General features: G+C 34.9%; 1 protein-coding gene and 1 pseudogene across 6 annotated transcripts in view; one reads left to right on the forward strand and one right to left on the reverse strand.

The window, feature by feature from the left end:
• The window catches only part of CADM1 (cell adhesion molecule 1), a 318,565-nt gene that overhangs the window by 124,212 nt on the left and 173,329 nt on the right, over positions 1 to 21,024 (forward strand). The window lies entirely within an intron of this gene.
• Positions 19,721 to 19,839, reverse strand: LOC118603689 (annotated as a pseudogene).

A 21,024-nucleotide genomic window follows, 5' to 3' on the forward strand; every position in this document is an offset into this window, starting at 1 on the left:
GAATTCACAGGCCTTTGGGGGCCATCTTTAATCCTTCTGTGGATTCAGGGCTGGTTTGGGTTATGCCTTCTTTCATCCATGCTCACCAGAGAGTGTCAGTGTTTTCCTTGTTCTTGTTTCTGTAGTTAGAGTTCTGAAATCTGACTCTGTCTGGCCATTTTATTGCTTCTTTCTTAAAACAGACTATATAGGTCTGTGTGGGTCTATCTAACTTTTAATTGATTTAATATTGATAATTGGAGGAAGAAGAGTTAGGTCTTCTGTAAATGAATTTTAAAAATCTAACCGCATTGTGATAAACCTTTAACTTCATGTAATATCAACTTAGCTTTGTTTTGTGTTTTTAAATTTACAGACTTTACTATTTTAATATTCTTGGGAAGGAGGTGAAGTGACCACTGTTCTCACTTTAGGGTACAAAATGAAACTTCAGAGCAAGCTCTCTGATTTAAATCACATGTATTATAAGTGCTAGAACAAATGATTACGTCTGATTCCTGATACTCTTTCTATTATAAAACACAACTCTTAACAAAAGAATTTAAAGTAGCTTCCAGTATTACAACACAAGTAAAATAATTTTAGGAGAGGTCAAAAACCAATTAGAAGGAGAGAGTGAGAATCCTGCCCAGTGCTTGGAATGAAATTATTTTTAGGTTTTTGGCACTAAATTCAGTTTGGAACTTTCTGATTGTTAGCCAAGACATAAAGGGAAAACTTTGGCTCATATTATCCTTATCTGATTAAAAAAAGCTCATGAAATCACATGGAACGCAGACATTTCCCTGGCACTGAATTCTGTGAAGAATACATTGGATGATATTGCTAAGGGATATTTGTAACAATGAATTAGACCTTCACCGAAGATTTTGTAAAAGATATAAAAATAAATTCAAAGAAACCGTTTTCATACTCTTCTTAACCAATGTCATGTGAATTCACTGGCAGTTTTACACTTGAGATATCTCAAACACTAAATACAGTGTTTATGGGAAGCATTTACACTAGGTGTTAGTGTTAGTGTGATATATCTTTTTCCATCTTGTTACTCTTAACCTATTTGTGTCTTTATATTTAAAGTGCTTTTCGTGTAGTAAGTATGTAGTTGGGCTTTATTTTTGTTTTTGTTTTAAATTCTATCCGACAATTTTAATTTGGGTATTTAGAACATTTATTTTTGATGTGGTTATTGACATTGTTAGGGTGATTCATCTTGCTATTTATTTTTTATTTCTCCTATCTGTTCTTTATTATCTTTTTCTTCTTTTTCTGCCTTTTATTGTGTTGAGTGCTTTTTATGTTTCTAATTTAGCTCTTATGTTGGCTTATTGGCTGTAATTCTTTAAATGGTATTTTTTATGGTTGTTTTAGGGTTTAGTATACATCTTTAACTTGTCGAAGTCTATCCACAAGTGATACTATACCACTTATGTGTAGTATAAGAACCTTTCATCTTACTTTTATTTTCCTCTTGCAACCTATGTGCTACTTTTGTCATATATTTTATTTTTCCATTATGCTTATAAACTTTACAACACATTATTACTTTTGTTTAAAGGGTCAATTAGCTTTTTAAAATAAGCAATTTAAATAAATATTTAAAGATATCTTTTAAATAATAAAAGAACATTCTTATACATTTATCCATGTCGTTCTCATTTTTGGTATACTTTTCTCTGTGGACTCATATCAGATGGATTATCTGATATGATTTTCCCTTTGCTTGACAATTTTTCTTAGCATTTCTTATAACGCATACCTATTTATGACGAATATTTTTAGCTTTTGTTTTTGGAAGAGAATTTAATTTCAGTGGATATTTAATTGTAAGTTGACAATTTTTTTTTACATGCTTCAAAGATGCTATTGCATTGTCTTTTCACTTGCATCATTCCTGATGAGAAATCTGATGTTATCCTATTCTTTTTTTTGTATGTACATGATGTGTCATTTGTCCCTGCCTCTTTTTAAGGTTTTCTCTTTATCACTGATTTTGAACAATTTTAGAATGGCATGATTGGATGTAGTTTTTTTTTTTTTTTGTAGTTGGAGTTTATTACACTTCTTACATACGTGGTTGTCCCACAGCTTAATGATTATTTTTGTTTTATTTTTAATTCTTCTTGTTTTTTTGTTTTTGTTTTTGTTTTTGTCTTTGTTTCATTTGGGGTAGTTCCTATTGTTTTGTCAAAGAAACAAATCTTCTGAAATGTCTAATCTGCTGTTAATATTATCTAGTGGTTTTTTTTCCTTTTTTCTTTTTTCCTTTTTCTTTTTTCTTTTTTCTTTTTCTTTCTTTTATTTCATTTCACGCATTGAAGTCTACCTGTAGAGGTTCCATTTGGGCTTTTTAAAAAATGTCTTCCCTGTCTCTATTTTGAACACCTGGAATATGGTTATGTTGTATATTTTAATGTCTTTGTTAATTCTGTCATTTATGTCAGCCTGGGTTGGTTTCAATTGATTAATTTTTCTTCTCAATATAGGTCTTATTTTCCTGCTTCTTTATATGGCTGCTAATCTTTGATTAAATGATAGACATTATGAATTATTTTTTATTTGATGCTGCATATTTTTGTATGTACTTTTGACTTTGTTCTAGTATGCAGCTATGTTACTTGGAAATAGTTTGATCATTTCGGTTCTGCTTTTAAGATTTATTAGGTTCATCTGGAGCAGTGTTTAGTCTGGGGCTGATTGTTCCCACTACTGAGTACTCTGTCTAATGATTAGAAATTATGAGATTTTCATTCTGTCCAGTGAGAACAAGTGCTATTCCCAGCCCAGAATATCTTGCACACTGTTCCCTCTCATGTTTCAGATAGTGTTTTTTTTTCTTTTTGTCTCCCCAGCTCCAGGTCAGTGCTCTGCTGAATACTTGTGAGGGACCCTTTGCAGATCTTTGGGGTTCCTATAAACTCGAACTGTCTTGGTCTTTGGGCTCCATCCCAGTGCCCTCTCCCTAGGTTGTGTCCTGGATATTCTCTAGAAAGTAAGCTACAGGGAGTAGTAAGTTTCATTTAATTTGCTTCCTGTCTCTCAGGAATTATGGTCCTTGTTGCCTCATGTTCAGTGTTTTGAAAACCATCATTTCTTTCATTATGTCTTTGTTGTTGTTTTAGGTAGGAAGGTAAATATTTATTTTTTATTTATTTTTTATAAATAAATATTTGTTATATTTATTCATATTTGCCAGAAGCTTAAATCTTAAATGTAAAACTTAAATGTAAGTTTTAAATCGCTACTAATTAATGCTGAATTCTTTGATAGCTGGGTTGTGATGACATTAAGTACTCACTGTGGATGCTTCTGACTCTTCCTTCAGAGATGAATATAAAGAAATCAGAGTGGCCAACTACAAAGCTGAAGTTGGGGGTGTAGCTGTATTAGTCAGCTTGGGGTGCTGTAACAAAATAACATAGACTGGGTGGCTTAAAGAACAGAAATTTATTTCTCATAGTTCTAGAGGCTAACAAGTCTAAGATCAGGTGCCAGCAAAGTAGATTTCTTTGTGAGAGCTTCGGGTGACATCTTGCTGTGTGTTCACACTACCTCTTTGTGCATCGAGAGAGAGAGAGAGAGAGAGAGAGAGAGAGAGAGAGAGAGAGAGAGAGAGGAGGAGCGAGAGAGAAGGAGCGAGAGAGAAGGAGCAAGTTCGCAAGTTCTCTGGTGCCTTTTCTCATAGAGGCACTAATTCCATCACCAGAAACCCACTTTTATCACCTCATCTAACCCTAGTTACCTCCCAAAGACCCTATCTTTAAATACAATCACATTGGGGGAGTTGGGGCTTTAATATACGAATTTCGTGAGGATACAAACATTGAGTTCATAACAGCAGCCATAAGTGAACCCAAATCTTTTCTGTATAACTCGTGCAGTTTGTAATTAAGGTCCCTGTACCATACATCTTCTATGATATTTTTCTCACTGCTCTAGGAAGTTCTGTGGCAATATAAGGAACACTTTACCCATAATAGACTAGAAACCATACTTGTACTTTTCTGGTGAGAGAATTTATATAATTCTTTTTAAAGTACCAAGAACTTATTCAGTTCTACTAGATTAAAGAGAGCAAAATTATCTGCTTAAATCAAGAGCAACTTGGAGGAAGAGATCAGGGCTGTGCAGCCTGTTTGGAGATCTGCATTTATAAGGAGATGGCTTCAGCGAGGATAAGTCATATCTTAACATCTTAGTCTTAAATGACAGATTTGTTGCAAAGAAAATGGAAGTGGATGGAATCAGTGCCATGTCTTTGTGGCAGCATTTCAGAATAATGTGTTGTAGCTCGATTTCTGCTTGTGCTTCTCCCTTCTTTTAATATTAGAGTCAGAAGCCTAATCAGACACAGTACTGTTTTTTCTTCCTAATCAATGCTTGTGGACAGGGGAAATCTGTAAGGATAGTAATGAAATAAAAAATATTCTATGAATGGGGTGGTTGAATTTTATATTAGTTGTTAATGTTGTATGCAAATATATTTATTTTGTTACGAAGATTCCAGGATGTCAATATGCCCTCAGATTTGTTCAGAATTTTATGTGGCATCAGAATTTTGTGTCTTAATTTACTCGGTAACTCGTTAGCTGTCTTTTCCTTGAACATCTGAGAGAGATTTTTTTTCCCCAATTTTCAAAATAATTGAAAAATAAAATTGTGACTATGATTTGCTAACTAATGCATCTTCTGTCAGGCTTCTGGTAGCAAATACGATTATAAAATCTTACATGTTGAGTTTATATTACTTGTTCTGTAAGTACTCATTGAATCCTAGGACAATTTAAAAATAAAAAAAGGTTTTGCAGATTTGCCCAAGGGTTACAAAGAAAGTGCCATAGGAAATAAATGCATGGATTGTGGAAATTGTCTTTCTTTTAGTTGCTGCTTTACGGTGAGACCAGGTTTGTGGTGTTTGAGTCTCTTTACATAGGACAGCCTAACCAAGCTCCTTACGGTGTTTCCATGATGTCCTTATTAAGGAAGAGGGGCTTCTCTTCTTATGATTTATCTAAAAAATTATTATTGTTTGCCAAAAATCACAACACAAAATAAAAAACAAACACAAAACATGTTTTATTCACTCTGGGGAATGAATAAATATAGCCCTGGGGAGCTATAAGAAGGACTGACACACCACTTGCCACTGTCAAATGGAGTAGTCACTAGGCACCTGCAGCAATTCTAATTTAAATTAAAAATTCAGTTACTCAGTCACAGTAGCTACATTATAGGTACTCAGTAGCCACATGTGTTTATTGGTCACCATGTTGGACAGCGCAAATGAGAACATTTCTGTCACACCAGAAAGTTCTACTGGATGGCATTGGACTAGAGGTTATTTTACAGATTTAATTCAAAATATGGTTGCTGTAGTGGTGTTTTTAATCTTAGAATTACAGTAACTAAGGGACAGACAGTGAGACACAAACAAAAACATGCGACAAGGAAGATTACTGTGGGCCGTTGATGTGTTTTTGTCACTGTTTATGCTCCTAATATTTAGAACTGTTTTTTTTCCCCTAAAATATTATCTCTCAAAAAAAGTCATTTTATATATGTGTGTGTGTGTCTGTGTGTGTGTGTGTGTTCTTATAAAAGATCTCATATAGATCAATCTCTCAGTTACATTTTGAACATCAAAATGGCCTTCATGAATGTTTGCTTTTGATGCTTAAAGCAATGATTTGACAGAGTCAGATTAAAAAAGAAGGGATAGAAATTACAGAATTAGTGATTTTGGTATGATCTCTCAATTACAATAATGGTGGCTGTTATTGTAAACAAACCTTTTAAAAAACAGGTAAAATAATGTTGCAAGTGTTTGCTAAAGGAGATCACAATTATGTGCCTGCAAGATGTGTGAAAAACTGTCCTATTTAGCGAATTGGTATTTGTAATTGTGTCATATGTGGCAATTGTGTCATACATGAATTTTAAAAAGTGCTGTGTCTCAAACAACCTTCAGGGAAAGATGATTCGCTTAGGAAAGTATCCCTAAAAAACCTGCTGTAGTGATAATGAAAACACTTTCGTGCCTGAGGAGTTCTTAATGAAATGTGAGAAGAAAGAAAACAAAATTTTTTTGTAAGTTAAATATGCTCCATAATATTCCATGTGATTTGGAACATGTACATGTAACTAAATGAAGGAAATACGCTTAGACATTTAGCTATCTCAATCTCAGTCCTAAAGGTTAATATAGTGAAACGTAAAAAACAAAACAAAACAAAAAAAACCCTTCTCTTTTGAGGGTATTGTCTCATATGGGAAGTGGGAGATTTTATATTTAGGATTCACTTAAATTTGGATATATAAAATGTCTACTTCTAGAGATGATCTTACTTTTTTTTCCCAAAGAAACCCTTAGCATTTGCAGAAAAGGAATGACTTCAATTTTTTAAAGCAATGAAAGTAAAATCACAAAACAGCTGAATAATCCCCTTAAAATAATGTTAAAAAATATAAAATTTATGCTTATATTAATGTGCTAAAAGTGCACAGAAAAATAAAAACCTCGAATGAAACAAAATGCTAATAGTGGTTAACTCTGGGCAGTCAGATTCCTGTGATCTCTCTTTGCTCCTTTATTCTTTTCTTTTTCATTTTCTGTGATGAATATGCACTAGTTTTATAATTAGAATAAAAAGAAAAGTTATCATTAAAACAGAACATATTAAAGAGAACTCTTGATTTGATTTATAGGTCCATACTTTGTACCTTAAGTAAAGGGACAGAGCTTCTTTGAACAAAGACTAGTTCTGTGTGGGCACTGGAGGCTTTTCTAAGAGTAAATGCATCATCTAGCCAACACCTCTTGTTTGTTTTCATCTTTAACAGTTTTCAGAATGTCGTGCAAAAAATAAGTCTTACAAAATAAGTCTTATGTAAATTATGAAGATTTCGTTTATCATATATGAATAACATTGCATGGCCCATCCAAGGTCTGAAATATCCCAAATACCAGCTGTCAGGATGCATGGTACTCAGAGGAAGGATTGTCCACATGTCAAATAGTTTAAAAGCATTCAGCTCTTTTCAGACCATTTCACATTAATTCCTGGTGAAATAATTTAGAATGATTACTTTGGAAGTGAAAGTAATTTAGGCCTCCTTTTTCTTTTGTCATTGACTTAATATGACCTTGAGTAAGTCAGATTATATGCTTCTAGTTCCCTCTGTATCACTCCTCATTTGACACCTTAAGGAAGCTTTTTTGGGGGAAATTATTTTGACCTATTTGGAAGAATTGCATGTTCTAAGAAATTTTAAGTCAAAAATTTTCTTGGAATGCTATTTCTCTTCTTTTTCTACTCTAGCTCCACTTGTTACGTTATCCAGATTCAGTAACAAAATGACTTACTTCTTGCATGTTGTTGTGAAGAGTGGAGGAAAAGAGGATGAGAAACTGGCTGTATTTAGAATGGGACTTTTGCTAAGACGTGAACTCCTAGGTACTAGAAGACTAACCTTCTTTACCATTTTACAAAATGCGGTACAGATGACCTGCATGTAAAATGTAGTCTCTGTTGCTTTGGACATCACTTGACACTAAAAAGCTATGCATTTTGTATTTTTGCATGTCGGAATCTTAGCCAGAGGAATTAAAAATAAATATTTAAGTAGGTTCCTGACTTTTCCTATCAAGGAGGCACTGAGACAGGCAATATGCTTAGCAAGTCTTTTTGTTCGCCTGTTTTTGTGCCGCAGAGAAATGTGATGTTTGCCTCTGATGATTCCAAATGCGCATGCATTATATGATCAGAGCAGAGTATAGAATAAGTGCTATCTGTGGAGGGCTGTGTGATAACATGTGACTCTGGTGACAGAAATAAATGTGCCTTGGCAAAAAGGAGCCATTAATCTGGATGAAAATATTGCCACACAGTGTGTGGATTAATCCTGGCACTTTCATGGCAGCAGCCCTCTTATATAAACCTACTCTCTGTTCTCACAAATGCCAGGTCAGTAAATAGCTGTGCACACATTAACTGTGACTCTTGTGGGGCACTTGGGTAAAATCTCCCCTTGTTTTCAAGAATGAGTTTCTAAATGTTTTGGTCCTGAAAATCGATTTTTAGTTTAAACAGGATTAGCAGTGTGGGCATTTTAGCCTTTTGGGTTTGATATTTCAAAAATAATTTTTTTTTATTATTTTGCTGCATTCAGGACACCTGAGCTAATAATATATGAGGCGATTAAAAAGTTAATAGAAGTCTTCTTGTCTAGTTTGCTCGATGCTAGGAGCTAGCTAATCAAAAAATTTCTAACAGATTATAAATACATTCATTTATGTACGCATATATTTTCTTTTTTTAAAAATTTGCCAGTATTAGATGTTAGGTCAAGACATTTTCTTTTCAAGTTGGAATTTCCTATTGTCTTTCTTGTATAAAGCATACCCACAATTCAATTTCTATGATTTCCAATCCATGTCTATTTACATTGGAGTAGTAACTTAAAGAAATTGTGAATCCATCTCAGTGCAGAATCCTTCTAGACTTTTACTGAATTTCACCTTGAAATTTTTAAGTTATCTAACCTACATCTGGCTCAATGATAATTTTTAAATGACTCATCTTTATGATGTTCTTTCAAATGTTCTGCTTAATTTTGATAGAAGTGATGAATCACTTTCTTTTTACACTCAGAGTTCATTGATGTACATGGTATCATTTGTTTATATACTGTTTAATTATACTTTGAAATTCCATTAACATACCTAACTGGAATAAACAAACAGATTTGGAAACAAACCCAAGGAACTCATGTTAAATATGTGACTTAACTGGTGGGACTAGTCATGCATGGTCGTACTAGAGAAGCCCACATATATGACTGACTGTTCAGAATACCCTGAACATCATCAGTTAGCATGTTTTACAGAGGGATTGGAGGTTATCGCTTAATCAAGCCTGTCCGGTTTTTCTATAAACATTTATAAATAGCTGCAGTTAAAAACTGATAGAGAATTTAATCTTTACTGTTGTTTTCCTTTCTCTTTTTCAAATTAAAAGCAGAGTATGGTTAAGTAAATATAATGAAACTTGTTAAATGAGATACATGTCAACATTGATATTACAAGGCTGAATTAGGTATTTTACTACTTTGAGTATTTATTGTGTATGTAGTAAATTAATTGATTGATTTGTGATGCTGTTCAAAATTTTCAAAAGTAAAGAGCAGTATGCTCCCTAATGTGAAAGAGAATTGGAGAAGTGAAATTGTCAGTGACTTAAGTATAGTACTGACGGTGACAGGATTCTAGCAGCATCACAGATGCCCATACACTATGTCAGAAGAATATTACCAGAGTGAATATGGCCCCTACCACTCAAGTTAAGTAAAAGGCTTTTTCTTTTCCTCCTGCTGCTTTCTCCTACTTCTTGTCCTCTGCCTCCTTCTTCTCTGCTCCCTGCCCTCTCCATTCCTCTTACTTTATGTTTGATTCCACTATAGAAAATGCATGAAGGACTTTTTAAACAGTGACATTTATGATGGTGATAGATGTGTGCTTCTACCAGACCAAGTCCAGGTGTTGCTATTGGGAATACAAAGAAGGAGTTGAGTTCAGCAAATGTTTACTTAAAAAGAAAAAGGAGGGAAAGAAAGATACAAGAGAATGTTAATTGGGAGGGATTCAAGTACCTGAGACACAATGATGGATGTAAACGTAAATGTTAGGACACTTTCGAAAGGAAAACTTGGTCGAGAAGAGTTTATAGAAGCAAATATTTCAGGAACTGTTGATTTCGAGACTGACACACTCATTGCCAGAATAAGAATGGACATATCTTAAATTTCACCTAGAAGGATTACAGATATGTTCAAAATTATACAAAGAAGCAATCCCAAGATCATCTGATTCAAGCCCCAGTGAAAACAGTAGAATAGTCTAAGAATCTTAGCCTTTCTCATTACGGAACAAAGTACATTCTTTAGCCGTTCCTAGTTGAACTGATGCAATGATCAGTGGACCTTGAATTTAAGGAAACAAATTTCTGTTTATCTTAAACCTCCTGTATTGTGCTTTGTATGCATTCATCTTATTCTTTTCATTATTCTTAACTTAGTCATCCAGATTGTTGCTTAAAAAGGAAAATTACCCTAAAACAGACTTGGCAAATAAACAAATCTATCACTGTCCAGGGTTTCTGAATCCTTTTTCACACAGCCCTTATAAGAAGAGAAGGAACTGTTTTCTTTAATATTGAAAAGTCATTACCTGGAGCACTCCTAATCAACCTTGGTCCACAAGTTGAATGATTCAGTAGAATTTAGAGGGTTCTGACATTCAGAGAACAGCAGCCAACTGTCAAAAAACGGTAGGAGATGGCAATAATGACCTCCATTTAAGGTCACTGGTGCTTGAACGCATGCGGTATTTTGGCGCTAGCTATGCCATATCCTGCTGATCATGGAACTGGTGCCAGTTTTACTGTGTGGGGCCAAAAGAACTTTGAGTGTAGTGACAAGAGGCAAAAGAGCTTGAGCTCTAGGCTTTGTGTGATTGATTCATAAGGGAAGATTTATCTGGACTGGGCATGTCTGTCTGATTTTTCTGTCAGTAGGGACTTGACGAAATCAGTGAATGAGGCAAACGTTAAGTTCTGATCCTTTAACAGATAATGACAGCTTTACTCTGTTTCTGTCTCCTAGCACCCAGTAGGTCCTTGATTGTTGAAAGAAATATCAGCTGAACTACATTTTCTGACTGAGAAACATGATGTAGATGTCTAATAATATTAATCTGTTGGATTTGCAAAAGTGATGATGTTACTTGAACACATTTAAACAATGATAAGTATTTCCCTTGGGGTTATAAACATAAAAATGCTTAGTGACCTCCTAACTTTATTGATGTCTATTTGTGAAGAATGATTAAATAGTATCCTTGCCTCTTTTACGTTGTTTTAATCATTCATTGTTAAATAGAGGTTTAAGCCATCTATCTCTGCCAAGATCTGCATAGATATGGAAGACTGTATTATAGAAACACTTAAAAAAACAGCACTCTAATAATCTGTTTATACTATTATTCTCCAGGCATTTTCCTAAAACAGCTTTAAGTAAATTTCCTACCAACTAAACTACAAATTTATCTGTTAATTAAAACTATTTTTGTTGACTAGGTCTCAGTGCTCTAGGGGCCTGTGGGAATTTTACTTAGCAATCTTTTCTCTTGAAGATAAGATAGAAAACAGGAAACCTAGTTAGGTTTAAAAGGAAAAAAATACAAAACTGTCCGTTTTCTGATATCAAGGTACATTCCTTTGAGAAGCAACATTCCAAATGGCTAATCTAGTTAATTCTTAGTGGTACAAGATAGGGCAAAGGGGATTGACCTTGTTTTGGCACTTGATTTCATTTTATTTTATATCAAGTGCTTTTTAAGCAATTCTGCCTCATCACTATTCCATAGGAGTAGGCGTCATTAACCTCAGTGAAGAGTTTATTACAAGCCATTGTTAGAACTTGTTTTTGAATAATGTTACTCCATTATTTAAATGAGACAAACTACCTATATCCAAAGTGAATCAACAGAGTTTAAAATTGTTCAGAATATGGAAAGATAAGATTTGGGTGTGTGATTTGGGGCAGGGTTGCTTGTGTGAGTGTGCATATGTGGGTATGACTATACATGTCCCTGTACACATACACTATATGAAGATACAGTATGAATTTTCCTTGAAATAAATTGGGTTCATAAAATTGCTTCTTTCCCAATCAGATGCAAAATATGGCAAAGATCCATAAGCAATCATAAATAATGGCTGTATATGCCATTTGGGTCAACTTCAACAAGACATGGGTTACTCAATATATTCCAAGGCGGCAGTGCTGGATCTACTCTGGAACTTTTTAAATGTTTCAAGTGAGAGCTGGGTAGTCGCAGGTGGAACTGAGTTATGCATTCTGACTTCCTTGATGGGCCATAGGTCACCTACAACAATGACTACTACTTCATTATAATCCTACCGAGTTCTTTCTGGCAAGGGAAGTACCAGGTACCCAGCTTTGCATGTCTGGAAACCCGTCAAGAAGCTCTACTATTAAAAGGATTATTTGTTAATGAGGTTGCAAGAGACAAGTACTGGATATTGATGGTGATTTAATGTTGTATGCTGAATGGATGGTGTTTTACGTACCTAACAGTGCTTTTTTGTTTTCCATTTCTTTAGCAAATTTGCCTCCTTGCCCCCTACTTTGTAGTGGAATTTGAGATTCAAGAAGTCGGGCATTCTCAATTACATAAAGACATTATAGCATTTTAGAGATTTTTAGTCAGAATATAAATTATAGGTTAAAACGTAGTTTGAGTACTTGAATGCCAAGTACAATTGTACTCAGTAAATATTAGTGATCTCCACGAGGACCATAGATGTATCAAGGCCACTTCATCTTACTGTTGAATTAAAATCTTAAAATAATAAATTCTTGTTGGATCTTATGTATGGGCTACAGGAGCCCAGTAAGACTTTAAAGTCAGAGCACCTTTGGAAAGGGCTCAAGGTCACAGTCACCACTCTGTCTTTGAAAATGTGTAAATTACCTCCCAGACACATTTATTTTGCCTTAAGAATGCAACTGTGTTCTGTCTAGGGGTTCTGCTGACAGCACCACCGCACAAGTATAGTTCCCTTTCTGTGCATCAGCACAATCGTAGATTGCAATGCTGCTTGTGGCCTTTAGGATTTAGTCATGGAATGTAAGGAATTTTCAACAGGAAATGTATCCGGCTTTGAAATATTTTCATCTGCTGCAGTCGCTTAACCTGCATGCCTTTTTGGTGTCAGCATTTAATTCTAGGATTTCATCTGGAATGTGTGTGTATATGGTTTTCTATCTCTAGTTACCCATTCGATGCTGTTCATGTGCAATCCCTGTTACCATTAATAATCACGTAAGCAGTGCTAGCAGATTTTGGCAAATGCTCCATTTCATCTGTACCTGAGAACATAAAACTTTTATCAGCAATGTAATTTAATTTCACTGTACGTTTTTGGCGAGAATGCAGCCACGAAGTCAGTAAAAAGTGCAAGTTGTTTTTGGGTGGCTCATTTGTGTTGTATTGTACTTACATGACTTAGCTGCTTTTTGAGTCTTCAATAATACATACAATATCAACGTCACCTTTAAGATAAGTGATTTAAGCAAAAGTCAAAATAGTAAGTATATTATTTTATTACCAAAAAAGGCTTATTTTTGCCCTCTATATAATTAATGTTTTCAGCTGGTTGCCAATAGAATTTGACATAGCAGAGTCTGGTGCATAGTAGGTGCACAATAAATGGGTGTAGCTGTTATTGCGGTTGTTATTGAAGGCTCAGAAATGAGTGAAGGACACCTAGGAGTTGAAATCTCAAGGCTATTGTGAGGATATTTGAGGAACATTGGGTGAAGCTGGCATAATGTCACATTTTAGTGTATACCTTATTATTTTCAAGAGTCTCAAACTTAGCCCCAGTAGGAGACAAATTGCATTTGGAGTAGTTCAGAGCCAATGTGAGTGTGTTTTCATGTGGCATTTTCTTATATTTAAAGACGTTTAGAACATTCAATAAAGATTGAGTCAGGACCATCTTATCTTGCTCATCTTTAAAAATGCCTTGTTCAGTGCTAGACACATAATAGACACTCAGTAAATATTTATTGGCCAACTAGCTCAGGGCTGAATATATAGGAGATGTGCGGTTTTGTGGAATGACTGATCGAAAATGTAGGATTCACTGTAATCAAGGAAGGGGACCCATTCTCTAAGGAGGTTTGTAATGTGACTATGTGATATCTTTGCCTTTGGCTGGTCTTCCACCAAGGATGTTACTGTCTGTGCTCTATTGAGGTACCTACTGTGTACTTGGCAACCATTGTTACTTGGTGATTGAGATAAATCATCTTATCTTGGTATATTAAATGAGTTTGAAATGTGAGAAATTTAGTAATGAAATGAGAGTTTTTGAAGAAATTTGGTGTTGAAATGAAAGAAAATTTTTAATCCAATTTTTGTATCCTGAAATTACCCAATAATCTGGTAAAGGGAATTGCTTCCTTGCCATCTGCACTGGTTCTCCACCAGAAGCGCGCTCCTGTGAGCAGTGTGCTTAACCACTCAGCTGGAAAATTGTCAGTTTTCATAGGAACAGTATTTTAGGTCCTAGAACATCTATGGAGCATTTTCTCAAAAAATCTCACCATTTTCTGACAAACCACACAGATGTGCCTTTCACTTTTGTAGAACCTTTTTTTAAAAAAATAGTAGTGCATATATGTGTACAAAGCTTTCCAGAGAGGCTGGTTTGCTGATCGATTCAGGATTACTCATCTTGATTTTGTTTGCTTGATATCAGGAGCACAAACCATTTATCTTTCTGTTCTAACAATAAAATAGTGATCTGTGTGAAATAATCAATGGGCATGTAAAGCATTTGACTAATAGGAAATAATATTTGGCACATTGCATTTGGGAGGCAAACTCATAGAAAAGTGGTTAATTCTAGATTTATTCATGCTCCTCAGAGTTTATAGGAGTGTTTAGTGGGAAGGATGAATTTTGAAGCAAAAGTTACAGATTTGTGTATGGTAGACTAAATGAGATGATCCTATTGTCCAATGGGCTTTTAAATTATTGATGTAACACAAATGAATCTCAGAATAAATACTCTGAGTAAAATAAGCCAGATTAAAAAAAAAGGCACATACTGTATGATTCCTTTTATATAAAATTATAGAAAATACAAAATAAGCTACAGTGAGAAAAAGTGGATCTGTGACTGCTTGAGCGGTGGTGGTGGGTGGAGGCACAAGAAGGAGGGATTACATACAGATCGGTACAAGGAAGTTTTGGGGGTAGTGGTGGGTATGTTTATTATCTTGATTGTGGTGATAGTTTCACAGCTGTATACATGTCGGATCTTACTAAACTGTAACTTCATATATGTGGAGTTTATTGTGTGTTAATTATACCTCAGTTAAGCTATTAGAAAAAAATATAATTTTTATGGCACTTGCCACTTTCTAATCAGCTAATCACTTGTTTAGCATCTGTCTCTTACACTACACTGTAACTTCCAAGAAAACAGGCTGTTTTTTTTTTTTAATCTGTGTTCTCATTGCCTAACCTGTGAGAGAGGTATCTACTAAGTACTCATTTCATTATGATGTCTGAATAAATAGCCATGTTATTTAGCTAAGCCGCAGACAGCTATCATTTACTGAGCACTTCCAATGTACTATGCTGAAAATACATTACTTTATTAATCTTCATGACATGTTTCTTATTATCCCCATTTTATAGAAAAGAAAACAGCTTAGAACAGTGAAGAAACATGCCCTAGACCACTGGCTATTAAGTGGAGAGAAAATGAAAATCAAGGCTGTCTGATTTAAAGTTTGTGATAACCTTGCACTTGAGCCCTTTGACATTTCTTGTTACTTTATGTGGATTTTTATGAAGCTGTGACAGGGAAATTTGAAAGACTATAAGACTCAGTCCCTAGCACCTCATATTCAACACAGTAGGAACTCAGTAAACATTTAAAAATGAATGAATGAATGAACCTAGTGCTGTAAGGTCTTCTTACAGGAAAATCTTTTTCCTTTTGTTTATTTTCCCAGTAATAATAGAGCAAAGTAGTCATCTTACACAGCGCTTTGTTTGTATTGCCTGAAACCCTAATGCCATGCAGGATAGGGCATGCGGAAGAAAACACCTTTGGGGGAGGGAACGTAGGTTTCTGCCAGCAGATCCAGCCAGACTCCTGAAGGGTCTCAGGAACACTTCTTCTCCATTGTCACATTTGAGGTTTTATGCCAGGAGAGGGAGGGAAACTGCATATATGTAAATTTCTTCACCGTTGTATTATTTGATAGGTTCCTGTAAAAGGTAGTTGATTTTTGTAGGCCAACATTAAAATTCCAAAAAGGGATTATAAAAGTGTTTACATAGTAATATTATAACAGCGTTGGAATATTCATTCCCCCCCTTTTGGTTGTAATACCAATGTGTAAGAATTGTAGAATACAAAGAATGGTTACATTTCTGAAAATATATTCTTTACTTAAGGTAATTGCATTTTAAAAATAAAGCAGTTATAACATCAGTTTATCTCCAGTTTTGTGTGTTTAATGGTAGTGCATTAAACTTACAAACACTGCCAAAATTTTTTGAGTTTAGCTTAAAAGTAGTAGTTTCCAAACAGTGGTGTTCTCATATACTGCTAGTTAGAGGTCACATTGAGATTTATACAGACTATTTTCCCTGTAACTGCTCTTTAAAACAAACAAACAAACAAACAAACAAACAAACCAGGAATGCTTTATTAGGCCCATTAAAAACAATCCCTTGTAGGAAAGTGGAATATACCACTGATTTCATTAGATTCATCGTTCATTAATATTCTCTAATTTCTTTGTTTATTCATTCAAAACTATCAAGGCTACACTTTGTGCCAGGGTCTGTGTTAGGTGAAGGACGTAAATGGGGAATGTGCATAAATGTTTTCTGCTTTAGTGGAGGGAATTCGTCTTTTCTGTCTGTGGTTTTGCTTTTGGAGATTTTAGAAGTATCAGAATTGTTAATACTTTTATACAGGCATACTGTGGAGACATTGCGAGTTTGGTTCCAGACTACTGGAATAAAGTGAATATTGCAATAAAGCAAGTCATACAAATTTTTTGGTTTCCGAGTGCATATAAAAGTTATGCTTATACTACACTGTAGTCTATTAAGTGTACAATAGCAATGTCTAAAAAAACAATGTACATACCTTAATTGAAAAATAGACTATTGCTAAAAAATGGTAACCATCATTTAAACCTTCAGCGAGTTGTAATCTTTTTGCTGGTAGATGGTCTTAACCTTCAGTTGGAAAAAAAATGCAATTATCTGTGAAACACAATAAAACGGAGCACAGTAAAATGAAGTATACTTGTATTTACTTGTCAGCTCTGCCAAAATCACAGGTTATTTAGGTCACGCTACTTGACCTTACTGCCCTCGTTTTTTATTTTATGAAAAGGGCACAGTAACAGCTTTTCCCATGTGAATTATATAACAAATAATGTACTTCGGGAAGAGAGTCATAAAAATGCATAAAGTATAAGAGAATAATTCAGTGATCAGCCCACTTTCTCTGTTTGTGCATATTGAATGTGTGTGTGTGTGTGTGTGTGTGTATGTGTGTGTGTGTGTGTGTGAGAGAGAGAGAGAGAGAGAGAGAGAGAGAGAGAGAGAGAGAGAGAGAGAGAGAGAGAGAGAGTTCACAGTTGAACTGTATTTAGTTTTTGATTTCTAGGTAATTTGCCTGCCTATAACTTAATTTCTCTTGAGATGACTTTTGAATTATTTTCTTATCTTTGTGTTCTGGATTGAAAATGCTCAAAGTTTTTGGTTTTGGAATTTGATAATTTCGATTAGTATAATTCTATCAAATTAAACTTCTCCAAGATGTACAGGAGTGTTTTTGTTTCAGAGGAAAGGAAATGGGCACAGACAGGATTTCTTTCAATTGGCATAGGTGGATACATTAGAGATGTTTAGGGAAATCCTTTCTGCAGTGTATTGGTGGAGAATAAAATGAATGCATAATATCTTATAATTAAGTTAATGATCTCTAATTTGTGGAGAGTCCTTTTTAATGATATCAAGGAACACCGGAGACTGTGGTGGTTACCCTTTGTTTCGATTTTATTTGAAAACTCCTAGTTATTATAGTCCTGTAGTTTCTAGGGAAATTCCTTATGTACATAAACTTGCTTTTTCTCATGACCTCCCTATAGCTATTTAGGGTTTTATTTATACCGTAATTGTCATGCCACTTGCAAATCCCTTCAAGTCAAAGGCTATGTCACATTGAAGTTTGTGTCCCCAGCAGTTTGATCAGGGCCTGCTACACAGTCAGCCTTAGAAATTGTTGGCTCATTTAACAGAAGGGTCCATCACCAAGGCTCAGAAACCTAGTGTTGACTAGTGTTGACTCTCTGCCTCAACCCTGCTTCATCCAGGTGATTTGCAAGTCTTGAGAATCAGGGTTGTGTGAGTAGGAAAGAGTTTGCTTGGTCCCTGACTGCAGCTAGATCCAAGCTTGCATATCTCTTACCAGCTGTGTGACCTTGGGTAAGTTACACATTCTCTGTGCCTTAGATTCTTATTTTGAAAGCGTGAATAATCGTGCTTAATTTATAGAATTGTGAAGACTAATTAAAATAATGACTAGCATAATGATTGGCACATAGTGAGTCCTCAGTAAATGATAGTTTCCCTTTATCTTTTTATCAGCTACTTTTTAAAATCCTTCTTTGTACTACATTATCGTAATAATCTCAACTGTTTTTCCTGATTTTTTTTTTTTGTCTCTTCTGCTTCTAGGTCAGTTGATTCAAAGCGCTACCAGATTAAATATTTATTAACTATTTACTTACTATCTGCTAGATACTAGGCAGATAGTAAATAACTGTAAAACAAACCAACAAAGAACCTATCACTGCTTTGAACTTAGAAATTTACTTAGGTTGGTAATCAGTCTGTCTGACCATAACCTAGCTTTCTAGCCTTCTCTTACACCACTTCCCTTCACATACTTTACATTCCTTATAAATTGATACTCTGTACTTCCTAGTTAGGAATTGGGATGAGGTATCCAAGGACCTAGGAAGGCTCAAACCCTGTCCTGCTAATCACCTCTCCCACTTCACTACCCTTTCTTCCCAGTATAAGAAATTACAGGATGGGAATCGAAGTAACCAGCACTCGAGACTGATGTAGGGCTCTGATAGAAGCTGGATTAGGTAATGGATTCAAACTCAAACCCAAGCTATGCCTCCTCTGTCTGTTCCAAATCTTTTTTTAATTGAGGTAAAATTGATTTATCAAATTATGTAAGTTTCAGGTGTACAACATTACCTATCATTCACATCTGTATGAACTGCAAAGTGATCACCACTAAAAGTCTATTGATGCCATTAACTCATTTTACCCACCCTCTTGTACCACCACTGTGTTCTCTTTATCAGTTTGTTTTTGTTTTGTTTTTCTTTAGATTCCACATATGAGTGAAATCATTCTATCTTTCTCGGTCTGACGTATTTCACTTACATAATACCCTTTAGGTCTATCCATGCTAGGCAAACTTGGCAAGATTTTATTTTTTATGGCTGAGCCCGTGTGTGTGTGTGTGTGTGTGTGTGTGTGTGTGTTACATTTTCTTTATCCATCAATGGACTCTTAGATTGGTTCCATATGAACTCGGAGGTGCATATATCTTTTCAAATTATTGATCTTGTATTGTTAGGATAAATACCCACAGGTAAGATTGCTGGATCATGTGGTAGTTTCTTTCTTAATTTTTTGAGGATTCTCCGTACTGTTTTCCATAGTGGCTTCACCAATTTACCTTCTCACTAGCAGTGTATTGAAGATTCCCTTTTCTCCACATCCTATCTAACACTTGTAATTTCTTGTCTTTTTGATAATAGCCATTCTAACGGGTATGAGAGGATATCTTATTGTGGTTCTGATTTATATTTTTCTAATAATTAGTGATTTGAACATCTTCACATGCCTTTTGGCTCTCTGTATGTCTTCTTTGAGAATCTATCCAGATCCTCTGCTCATTCTCTTTCTTTCTTTCTTTCTTTTTTTTTTTAAGACTAGGCAAACTTGCTTGACTCACAAATTGCAAGAACCTTGTCAATTTACAATCCCTTATTTTTTAATTTTTTACACCCACAGCACCTGGTCTTCCTAGGTATTTTCCCATCCAAGTACTAACAAGGCCCAACCCTGCTTAGCTTCCAAGATCAGGTGGGATCGAGCTTGTTCAGGGTGGTATGGCCATAGACCTTCTTCTCATTCTTAAATCGGGTTGTTTTTTGTTGTTGAGTTGTATGAGCGAGCTCTTTATACATTTTTGGATATTGACCTCTTTTCATATATATGATTTACAAATATTTTCTCCCATTCAGTAAGTTGCCTTTTTGTTTTGATGGTGGTTTCTATTGCTGTGCAAAAGTTTAGTTTGATGTAGGCCCATTTGTTTATTTTTGCTTTTGTTTCCCTTGCCCTTGAGTCATATCCACAAAAACATTGCTAAGACTAATGTCAAGGAGCTTACTACCTGTGTTTTTTTCTTCTGGGAATTTTATGGTTTCAGGTTTTATGTTCAAGATTTAATCCATTTTGAGTTAAATTTTATGTGTGGTATAATATAATGCTCTAGTTTCATTCTTTTGCATGTGGCTGTTCACTTTTCTTAACAGCATTTATTGAAGAGACTGTTCTTTCTCCATTGTATGTTCTTGGTGCCTTTGTAGTAAATTAATTGTCCATATATGTATGGGCTTATTTCTGGCCTCTCAATTCTGTTCCATTGATCTCTATGTCTATTTTTAAGCCAGTACCATACTGTTTGGATTACTATAACTTTGTAGTATACTTTGAAATCAGGGAGTGTGATACCTCCATCTTTGTTCTTTTCTCTCAAGATTGCTTTAACTATTTGGGATCTTTCGTGGCCCTTTACACTTTTAGAAAAATTTTCTTCTAGTTCTGCGAAAAGTGCAACTACAATTTTGGTAGAGATTGCATTGAATATTCAGATTGCTTTCGGTGGTATGGACATTTTAACAATGTTTATTCTCTTGTAATCACAAGCAGAGAATATCTTTCCTTTTGTGTCTTCAATTTCTTTCATAATATCTTACAGTTTTCAATGTACTAGTCTTTTACCTCACTTGTTAGATTTATTCCTAGATATTTTATTCTTTTTGATGAAATTATATATGGGATAGTTTTATTAATTTCTCTTTCTGATAGTTCATTATCAGTGTGTAGAAACAGTATAGATTTCTGTGCCTTGATTTCGTACCCTGAAACTTTGCTGAATTCATTTGTTACTTCTAATAGTTTTCGGTGGAATCTAAATGCTTTCTTCATCCAGTTATCATGTCACCTGCAAATAGTGACAGTTTTACTTCTTCCTTTCCAATTTGGATGTGTGTGTGTGTGTGTGTGTGTGTGTGTGTGTG

The sequence above is a fragment of the Rousettus aegyptiacus genome, unplaced genomic scaffold (assembly GCF_014176215.1).
Source record: "Rousettus aegyptiacus isolate mRouAeg1 unplaced genomic scaffold, mRouAeg1.p scaffold_m13_p_5, whole genome shotgun sequence".
In the NCBI taxonomy this organism is placed as follows: Eukaryota; Metazoa; Chordata; class Mammalia; order Chiroptera; family Pteropodidae; genus Rousettus; species Rousettus aegyptiacus.